Genomic DNA, 9,208 nt, shown 5'->3' on the forward strand with positions numbered 1-9,208 from the left:
GCTTGGGACAGAGGTCCTGTCTCTGTGTCAGAGATAGAGGAAATGGACACAAGTTGGGCCAGGGAAGGTTTAGATTTGCCTCCTCAGAGGCCACTCCAAAATTTTTTTTGTCATGAAAATTGTTCTAAAACATTGGAATGGGCTGCCCTGGGCAGTGGTGGAGTCACCAATCCTGGAAGTGGCACCTGAGGATGTGTTTTAATGGTGACCTCGGTGGTGCTGGGCTCACAGCTGGACTTGATGATCTTAAAGGTCTTTTCCAACCTTAACAATTCCATGATTCCATGAAATGGAGGCACAGGGCTGTCCAAAGTCATGTATGAAGCTTGTAAAAGAAGCAGGAGCAGATGCTGAGAGATCCCCATTCCAGCTCTCTGCACCAGCTCAGGCAGAACCCAACAGTGTTTAAAGTATTTGGGAAACCATAAATACACAGAGGAACTGGGGCCATTAAGAACTGGACAAGCACTGGGAGGGAGTGTCCTCGTCCTGGGAAACAGGGGCTCCACAGAAACAGGGAGGAAAGGGGAAGGGAGAATCCATCAGCAGGAGATTTGGAACAGAAATCACAGAATGAAGAGATGGTTTGGGTTGGAAGCGACCTTAAATCCCACTCAGTGATCTTTAGGGTCCCTTCCAACTGAAACCATCCCATGATTATATAATAATTAGCATCAAGGTCCTAATTGCCTTGAGCAGGCTTTGAATGGCTGGGTGAGTGGGTTGAGAACCAGCAGTTCCCCACAGCCAAAACCCTGGAACAGGCCCTGAAAGGTGAAGTCACATCATGGACAGCAAATCCTGCCTGTGGGAGAAGCATTTTCAACCCTCCTGCACTCTGCACATGTTCTCCCTCTTCACCCAGGAGCCTGAGGACCACGACCAGCCTTTCCATCTTCAGAGAACTCCTCAGAGCTGCCCATCTCTGCTCCAGAAGGATAAATCCTGCCAGGCAGACAGCAAAGATTTGTTGAAGTGAGAGAAGATTCTCAGTCTAATTTTAGGGATCTGAACAGGAGGCGACACTCCAGCTGGGAGATTTCCACCGAAAACAGTTTTTGATGCAAACCAGAGGGTGAAGGGAGGGGGGAATTTCACAACATTATTTCCCTGCTTTTCCTAAACCCACTTGGTGGAATCCACATGGGACATTCCTTGGTAACAGCCATTATCACTGAGGGAGCTGTGATGGTCCCTGCAAAGGCTGCCAGCACAGCCAGGGACCTTCTGGGAGGAACAGAGATCTCTCCCAAGGAATTTCACAGTGGGATGGATGGTAGGGTGAGGCAGGGGATGCTGTGTGAGCTGTTTACGTGAGCGGCCTCAAAGAAAGGAGCTCTTTGGGATACTGGACACAATTCCTCAACAATTCCTTTTGTACCTGGTCACTGGGAGTTGCGAAGAGGCAAAAAGAAAAGGTCCTCAACCTGCAGAAATGGTTATCCTTCCCTTCCTCCAAAGGAACCAGACTCAGAGAATTTACCTGAGAGTTCTGGCTGGGGTTTTTTTGGGGAGTTTTGGCTTTTGTAAGGGAAAGCAGAGATTTTAACTCAGTCAAACCAGAAATTTTCTGAGAAAGAGTTAAAAAGCAGGGTGTTTTTAATCAACCTCAGTTCCAATTCACCTGTCCCACAAGTAAAGCAAAATTTCCTCCCTTTAAGGACAACAAAAAGGTAGAAAATTTTCTAGCCAAGGCAGGACGTTTAAAATCACACAAGTCAGATCTTGCCAAAATGCACATTTAAACTATATATAAAAAAATTCAGAACTAAAGGTCACCCTTTGAATTGATTTTGTAGGAATAACTGAACTAGCGGGGAATGCTCAGAGGAGAGGCTGGACAGACTCTCCCCTCCCTGTCAGACACTGCTCCAACACCCCGTGTCCTGCTCTCCCTCTCCTTGGGATGCTCCGGGAAGGAACGAGACCACGGGCCCGGGGCTGATGTCCCCTGGTGCCCATCCAGCTCTGCTCCAGCTCAAAAAAAACCCCCTCAAGTTGTTCAAGAAACCCAAACGAGTATTTATAACTTCCTGACAGCCTGGATTGCACAGAGCCTTAAGATCCCTGTAAAGTCTGCCTTCCCTCCTTTCCCTCCCGACAATAAAACCTGTGGCTCTTTGGGGTGAGCCATTTCTCCCCCAGTCCCAGAGCCAATCCTGGAGACACCCTCACTTTTAACATCACCTTTCCAGCATCCCCAGCTGCCAAATCTCCCTCGCCATCCCACGACCAGCCCAAGGCTCAGATCCATCCACGGGTGTTCCTTGACCAGCCCGATTTAGAAGATAATGGAAGGCAGCAGAGGACAATCCTCCAAGTGGCAGGCTTAGGTGATAGAACAAGCAGGAATCCTGGCAAAACCCACAGTGGGACTGCCAAGAAATTCTATATGATGCAGGTGCAAAGAGGGTTTTTTTGGTTTTGCTTTTGTTTTTCTTTAATTCAGACTCATTAAAATATGTATTTTGCAAAGCTAATTAAATTAAAACATCTGGGAGCGAGGAGGAAAGGCAGGGGCTGGAGAGCAGGACAGGGTTGGTCCACACACACACAATTACTCTGTTTCCAGTGAAAAAAGTAGATTTGAAGGCCCAGGACTTCAGCAGGACCCATAATTGTGGGAAAGTAACCTGAAGATGCCAAACAACAGGAAATTACCAGAAGAATCTGTCAGCACAATCAGCTGCTATTTTCATTGTTCTTTGGCAAATTTATACACAGTCGGGAACACCTGGGCTGGCACCCGGCCCGGCCCTGACTAATTGCCAGGGGAGAGGAGCAGTCATTTGTCTTCAGTGGGGTTTCCTACGCTCGCTCCTCCAAACATGTGGTTTCACTTTTCCCCTCTCTCTGCAGGAAATGGCAGGACAGTGAAACGCAGAATAAATGAGCTCGATTCCAAGAGGTTGCCTCCTCAGAGGCCACTCCAAAAATAACTGTCTTGTGAGAGGCTGTTAATAACCGAGATTCTCTGCACTGTCTGCAGCAAACAGCATTTCAAAGGCACGGGGCTCCTTTGCTCCCCCAGCCCCTGCACGCTCTAAAAACATTGTGGGGGCAAGAAAAGGAAGGGAGGGAGAGGAGGAAGAGTTGTGAAGCCGGTGTGTTTTTGTGGGGAATTCACACTGTCTCCAAAGTGCACCTCAAAGAAGTTGCTCGGGTTTTCCTTCAGCAGGACACTGCTGTTTTCCCAGCTTTATTCCAGGACTGAACAAGGCTTTGCTGAGCAGCTCTGCGGTGGCTCCTCGAGGACGTTGCTCTCTCTCCATCTCACACCTCCATCCCCTTGGAGACCGTGGAATACCTGATCTCAGTGGGATCACAGCCATTTACAACAGACAATGGCCCCTTCCCAAGAAATCCAGGCACAGTCCCCCCACCAGTCATTCCTTTGATCCCCTCACACACAGGGATAGCCCAAGGTGTGTAAAAGCAAGGCCGTGGTTTCTGTGCTTCACATTTCCAGGGTTCATTTCTATTTGAAGCAGGTATTTGCTGCATGTGTCTTGTATTAAAAAAAAAAGCAAGTCCCTCTCCAAATGCAAGTTCTGAACGGGATTTTAAAGCCCTGTGACAGACACCAGAGGAGTCCCAGCACTCACCTGTGTTATAGCTTTATCTCTGCCCAGACTCTGACATGCTAAGAGTGCACTTTAAAAGATCACCTCTTTACAAGAACCACCTGTCTAAAGCGACAGCTTTTTCCTTTAACCTCACAACAGATTTTTAAGGTTAGCACACCACTTAAAAAAATAAAATGCCCCCTCCTCCCATTACCACCAATTCTCAGCAAATCCAGGCTGTGATGTCCCTCTGTGCAGCAAAAATATGCTTTGTGTATTTTGTGTATTTTTCTTTTAAACCTGGGGTGCTTTTAATTTAAATTGCACTGTATTTACCCTTTGGGATGGTCCCAGCAGCAGCATGTTTTATATTGATGTGCACAGCCACATTTGAGATATTTTCACCTGCATCTTGTCCAGCCCCTACAATGATTTAGCATCTTGGCATTCTGACAGCAAAGAATCACTCAAACAAAAAAAACCAAACCAAAACACTAAAAACCATTTAAAACATACAGCAGATGATCATTAGGGTGGGTGAAGGAGCTGAAGGAACATTTGGGTTTCATTTGGCTTCAGTTGCAGCCTCCTGAGCAGGGCAGAACTCGGCCGTAATTCTAAACTGACCCAACTTTTCTTCCCTTTCCCCCAAAAAAGGTGGAAAACCTGATGGAACATTTCACAACACGCAGCACATCGGTTACGCTGCAGCGCCGAGAGGGCTCAGACTTGGCTTATTTTCTCTAGGACTGAGATGTTTTGACATGTTTATTTGTTTAATTTGTTTATTTTGACTAGCTCTGATTATAATTGGCAGCAATGAGCAGCATTAACATTAGGCAGTGTCTTAGACTTGTCGGTTACAATAATGCAAGAGGCATTTGAAGCCAAATTCTCCAAAGGACTGACAAGAGCTGGAGTTTGGTTCAGCAGAAAGCAGGGAGAACAAATAGGGCTGGAATTGCATCTTCCCACTGATGGCAACAACGTAGGACCAGCCCCTTAAACAAAATTAGAAATTATATTACGTTTAAAATCATAAAATCTCTAGCCTCTAAATCACTGGATTTTGGATCAGATAGACCATCGATATTATAGATAGTACAGTATTTTCAAAGTGCTTTTGCCCTCAGATGCACTCCTTTGGTGCCATGGACAGTGCAGAAAGGGTTCATGATCCTTCACAACCAGACCCTTCATTTATTCCTTGCAATTTATTCAGGCAATGAAGACTCTCATTGACTTGCCTCCCCCCAAAACCTTCATTTACTTTCTTGCACTGGAGCTGTTCTTTAGACCAACAAACTTTGCTGTTTTTTCTTGGGGTTTTTTTGTTCCTAATTGCAGCCACAGAAACACAACACGAGTTGGGAAGGGGGGAGGAATCTTTTCAAGATGCACTGCAGAGCATTTATATATTTTTTTCCCAATCCAAATGTTTTGCCTCCAACAGCATGTATTTAAACTGACAAAAACAGGGATATTTTCTGAGCTGCTGCCTCCCTCACACAGGCTACCGTGCTGTGATATTGCAGCCCATATGTTCCACGATCTCACACTTCCCGGCGCTACCTGGGCGACGCCAACAAACCCCCGTCTGCGCCTGGAGACCGAGCAGAGGGTGGGGGATAAATCTGCACCCAACTGCCAGAGATTCCTTTCCATAGCTGAGGGTGCTCTGGACACTTTTTCCCTGTTTTTCCCCCTGCTCCCCACCCCAAAACACCATCCCAGGCCTCAAATCACGACCAGGTTTTAGCACCCCCAGGTTCTCAAATGAAAACTCTGCCAGAACATTGCTCTGCTCTGTTACTGAGCAAATAAAACACCCCCTGAACTGCTGAACCTTAAAACACCACCCTCAACCTCTACCAGTTAAAGACCAAGACCAAATATTCAATCCAGACCTTTCCCAGAATTCCAAAAAATCCCCTCACCGAGTCCAGCTGCGAAGTGCAGATTCTACTGCACAATTCCAAGGGCCTGACAGCTTTAATTCAGGATCCAAACATCTTTACAGAGCAATGGAGATTCGGGCCAGATGTCAATGGCTTCCTCCTTCCCAAAAGGAACATTCAGATCATCAGAGATAAACTTTGGACTCTTCACCTGCAAATCCCAGAGAATTTTGAAGGGAAGGCAAAATAAAACCACAGCAGGTTTTTGAGAGAGACTCTGAGGCACAAAGGAAAAAAAAAGTGATGTCAAACATAAGAAAGAAGCATAGGATTTAACTGTTTCTTAGTTTTTGCTATCATTTTTCTTTTCCTAGTGATAATTTACAAGGGATGGAGTGACAGGACAAGGGGGGATGGATTCAAACTGAAAGAGAGTAGGTTTAGGTGGGACACTGGGAAGGAATTCTTGGCTGTGAGGGTGGAGAGGGGCTGGGATGGAATTCTCAGAGCAGCTGTGGCTGCCCCTGGATCCCTGGAAGTGTCCAAAGCCAGGTTGGATGGGGTTTGGAGCAGCCTGGGACAGTGGAAGGTGTCCCTGCCCATGGTGTTCACACCAAACACTGCAGAGTTCACCACACTGAAGGGGTTGGTTTGATACCTTTGCTCACTTGTTTTACACTTTTTAATTATTTAAAGTGGTTTGAACACACGTTCCTTCCACCAGGCCCCGTGTTCAGTTTTGAGGAGTCTCCAAAACTGGTTAAAATACCAACAACACCTGGAACTGCCCAGGACTTCCCTGCACAAGGTGAGCAGCTTTGGGCCTCGTGGTGGGGAACAAGCCCACCAGCTGTGTGCATTCAGTTTAAATATTCAGCCCATCTTTCAGTGAAGATTCATTTGTGGTGTCCCTGGGCACTCTCCCGTCTAATTATTGAAGGCTCCACACCTCCCTCCCCACCCCAGAGCCTGTTGGTTTTAAAGTGATAACACACAGCTCAATCCACACAGGGGAAAGGCACAAGGTTCCCTCAGCTGCAAAAGAGTTGTGGAAATGGGCAGAATTTCCCATTTCTAGCCTGGCCTTGTGTAGATCAAGGGATGAGAGATGATGGTCCCAGGTCTACATGGAAAATGCTCAAGTCCACCTGAAGAAAACACTGAAAATACTCCCTTGGCTCTTGTGGCAGAACATCCTGGAAGGTGTTAATGCCTCAACAGAGAAATTCCTGCCAGGGCAGTTGCAGGGAAGGTGCTCCTCACACTGCTTTGGATTCTCAGGGATATACAAGTATTGAGTATTTTGCCATTCCACAGCATCTTTCATCCAGTCAGGCCTTTAAATTCCCTTCACACGACTTTCCAAAACACAAAGCAAACAAAAGCACGTCCTCAGTCATCTTCCTCATACACCAACATTATGGAATCACAGAATCACAAGGAATCATGAGGAAAAGCCCTCAAAAACCATCGAGTCCAACCTGTGCCTGCTCCCCACCTTGTCACCTGCCCAGGCCTTCCTTGGACACCCCCAGGGATGGGCACTCCAAACCTCCCTGGGCAATTCCAAGGCCTGGCCACCCTTTCCATGAGGAAATTCCCGCTGCTGTCCACCCTGAGCCTCCCCTGGCCCAGCCTGAGGCCGTTCCCTCTCCTCCTGTCCCTGTTCCCTGCGAGCAGAGCCCGACCCCCCCCGGCTGCCCCCTCCTGTCAGGGACTTGTGCAGAGCCACAAGGTCCCCCCTGAGCCTCCTTTGCTCCAGGCTGAGCCCCTTTCCCAGCTCCCTCAGGAGCTCTCCAGCCCCTCCCCAGCTCCATTCCCTTCCCTGGACATTCAAGCTTTCCTCGCTATTTCACAAAACCGGATTTTGAGCACCCCGGTTTCACAGGTGGGAAATGGAGGCTGGGCCAAGAGCCGCCCCAGGCCAATCCTCAGCCCAGCCTCTCCCTCAGCACGTGGAACAACAGCCCTTCCCCAACATCCCTACATGTGCAGGGGGAGAAAATGGCTTTCAGAGGATCTGTTCTGCTGGCCACCTCCCCCAGGGGTGGCAGAGACAGAGCACAACGCCCTGGCAGCGTCTCTTCAAACAAAGACAAAGTCGGACACGGCTCAGACATTTCTCCGCAGAGTCCAAGGCAGCAAAGGTCACTCTGTGCTGAAGCTTCCCAGAAAGTGCCCGAGAGAAAGGGGGGAAGCCCAAATTCAAGCTCCGAGGGCTCTGTCGGTGGCTGGTTGTTGCCATCTCGTGGATGAAAAATATACACCAAAATCCCAGCTCCGAGGAAAGGCCCAAAATCCCCTTCTCGACAAAACTCAGTATCTTTCCCTTTGGATTATCTCTGAACTCCTATTCCACTGTGTTATCAGCTGCTTGTTGTTTGCTTTTCAGATAAAGGGATTTTTTTTTCCTGTTGACTGAAAAATCCATTGAAAGGACAGCCTGGGTCAAGTCTAAGTTCCTTTAATTAGTTTGAAGAACTGGCTGGGAGATGAAAGAGAAGGGGAAAGCAGATGAAACTTGTGCCAAATGGCAAACAAAGGGTTTACTCTGCAATTTCGTGGTCAAGGGGTGAAAACCCGAACTGAGACATTTTAAAGGGCGCTAAATTAACGTTCATTGGGAAAGATGAAAGTTTTCTTTTGTCATTAACAGTGTGATCCAAGTTCCCTCCTGGCCCTTCCTCTCCCAGATTACCCAGGGATGAAAAGTTTTTAATGTAATTTTTTCAATGCCAGGCCACGGGCTGTGGTAATTCTGTAAAATAGGAAGGTTTTTTGCCCCTTTTTGAGTCCCCAGTTCACAGCAGCGAGAGAGGGAAGCAGGAGCTGGGCCTGGAGGAGTTGTTATTCCCAATCCTACCCCTGGAGATTTATGGATGTTGGGTTAAATCACAGATTGGCTCCGTGTCTGCCAATAAAAACAGCTCAGACATTTACATCACCTGCCAGATGACCCCAAAAAGTCTCCCTGCCTCAGTTTCCCCACAGAAAAAATTGCAACTCATCCTTGGTTTATTTATTAACTTCATTTATTAAAACCCTTGAACTTCCCAAGTGGAGACTCCTAGTAGAAGTTAACTATTATTAACATGCTATTTTTAAAAGAATCTTCTGAATTTTGGTGCCAGCACAAGGACAAAAAGATCACAAAATCAATGACAGCACATTAGAAAAATGAGGACTGAGGAAGATGTAAGGAAGATGGCATGAGTCAGGCACTGATATAAATTCCAACAGAGATTCATTCATATTTAGTCAATCAAAGGAAGCCCCAAAGCCATAGAAAAATCTACATGTAAAGTAAAATCATTAAAATAAAAAACCATGAAAAATAATTTAAAGAGAAAAAATTTAAGGAAAAAACAGTTGGAGAAAAAATCATTCGAAGAAAAAATGTTTAAAGAAAAAAATTTTTAAAGAAAAGAATTTAAAGAAAAAAGTTTAAAGAGGAAAATATTTAAAGATAAAAATTAAAGAAAAAATTAAAAATTAAATAAAGAGAATTTAAAGAAAAAAAGAAGAATTATCATTTGAAGTGACTCAATCAACCCCTGTTAGCCCACACCGAACCCCCCGGATCTCCAGAACAAGCACATTGATGTCTAACACTGTTTATCCTTTAAACAGGGTGTCAGGGAGTCAATCCCTGTCCAATGGGCAGTGCTTTAGAAGCAGGGAAGACGTTTCCCCATTATTTTCTGGCCCCAGGCAATGGGGATGATCATTTCCACCCTGCCAGGG

Source organism: Corvus moneduloides, chromosome 27 (assembly GCF_009650955.1).
Source record: "Corvus moneduloides isolate bCorMon1 chromosome 27, bCorMon1.pri, whole genome shotgun sequence".
NCBI classification, from domain to species: Eukaryota; Metazoa; Chordata; class Aves; order Passeriformes; family Corvidae; genus Corvus; species Corvus moneduloides.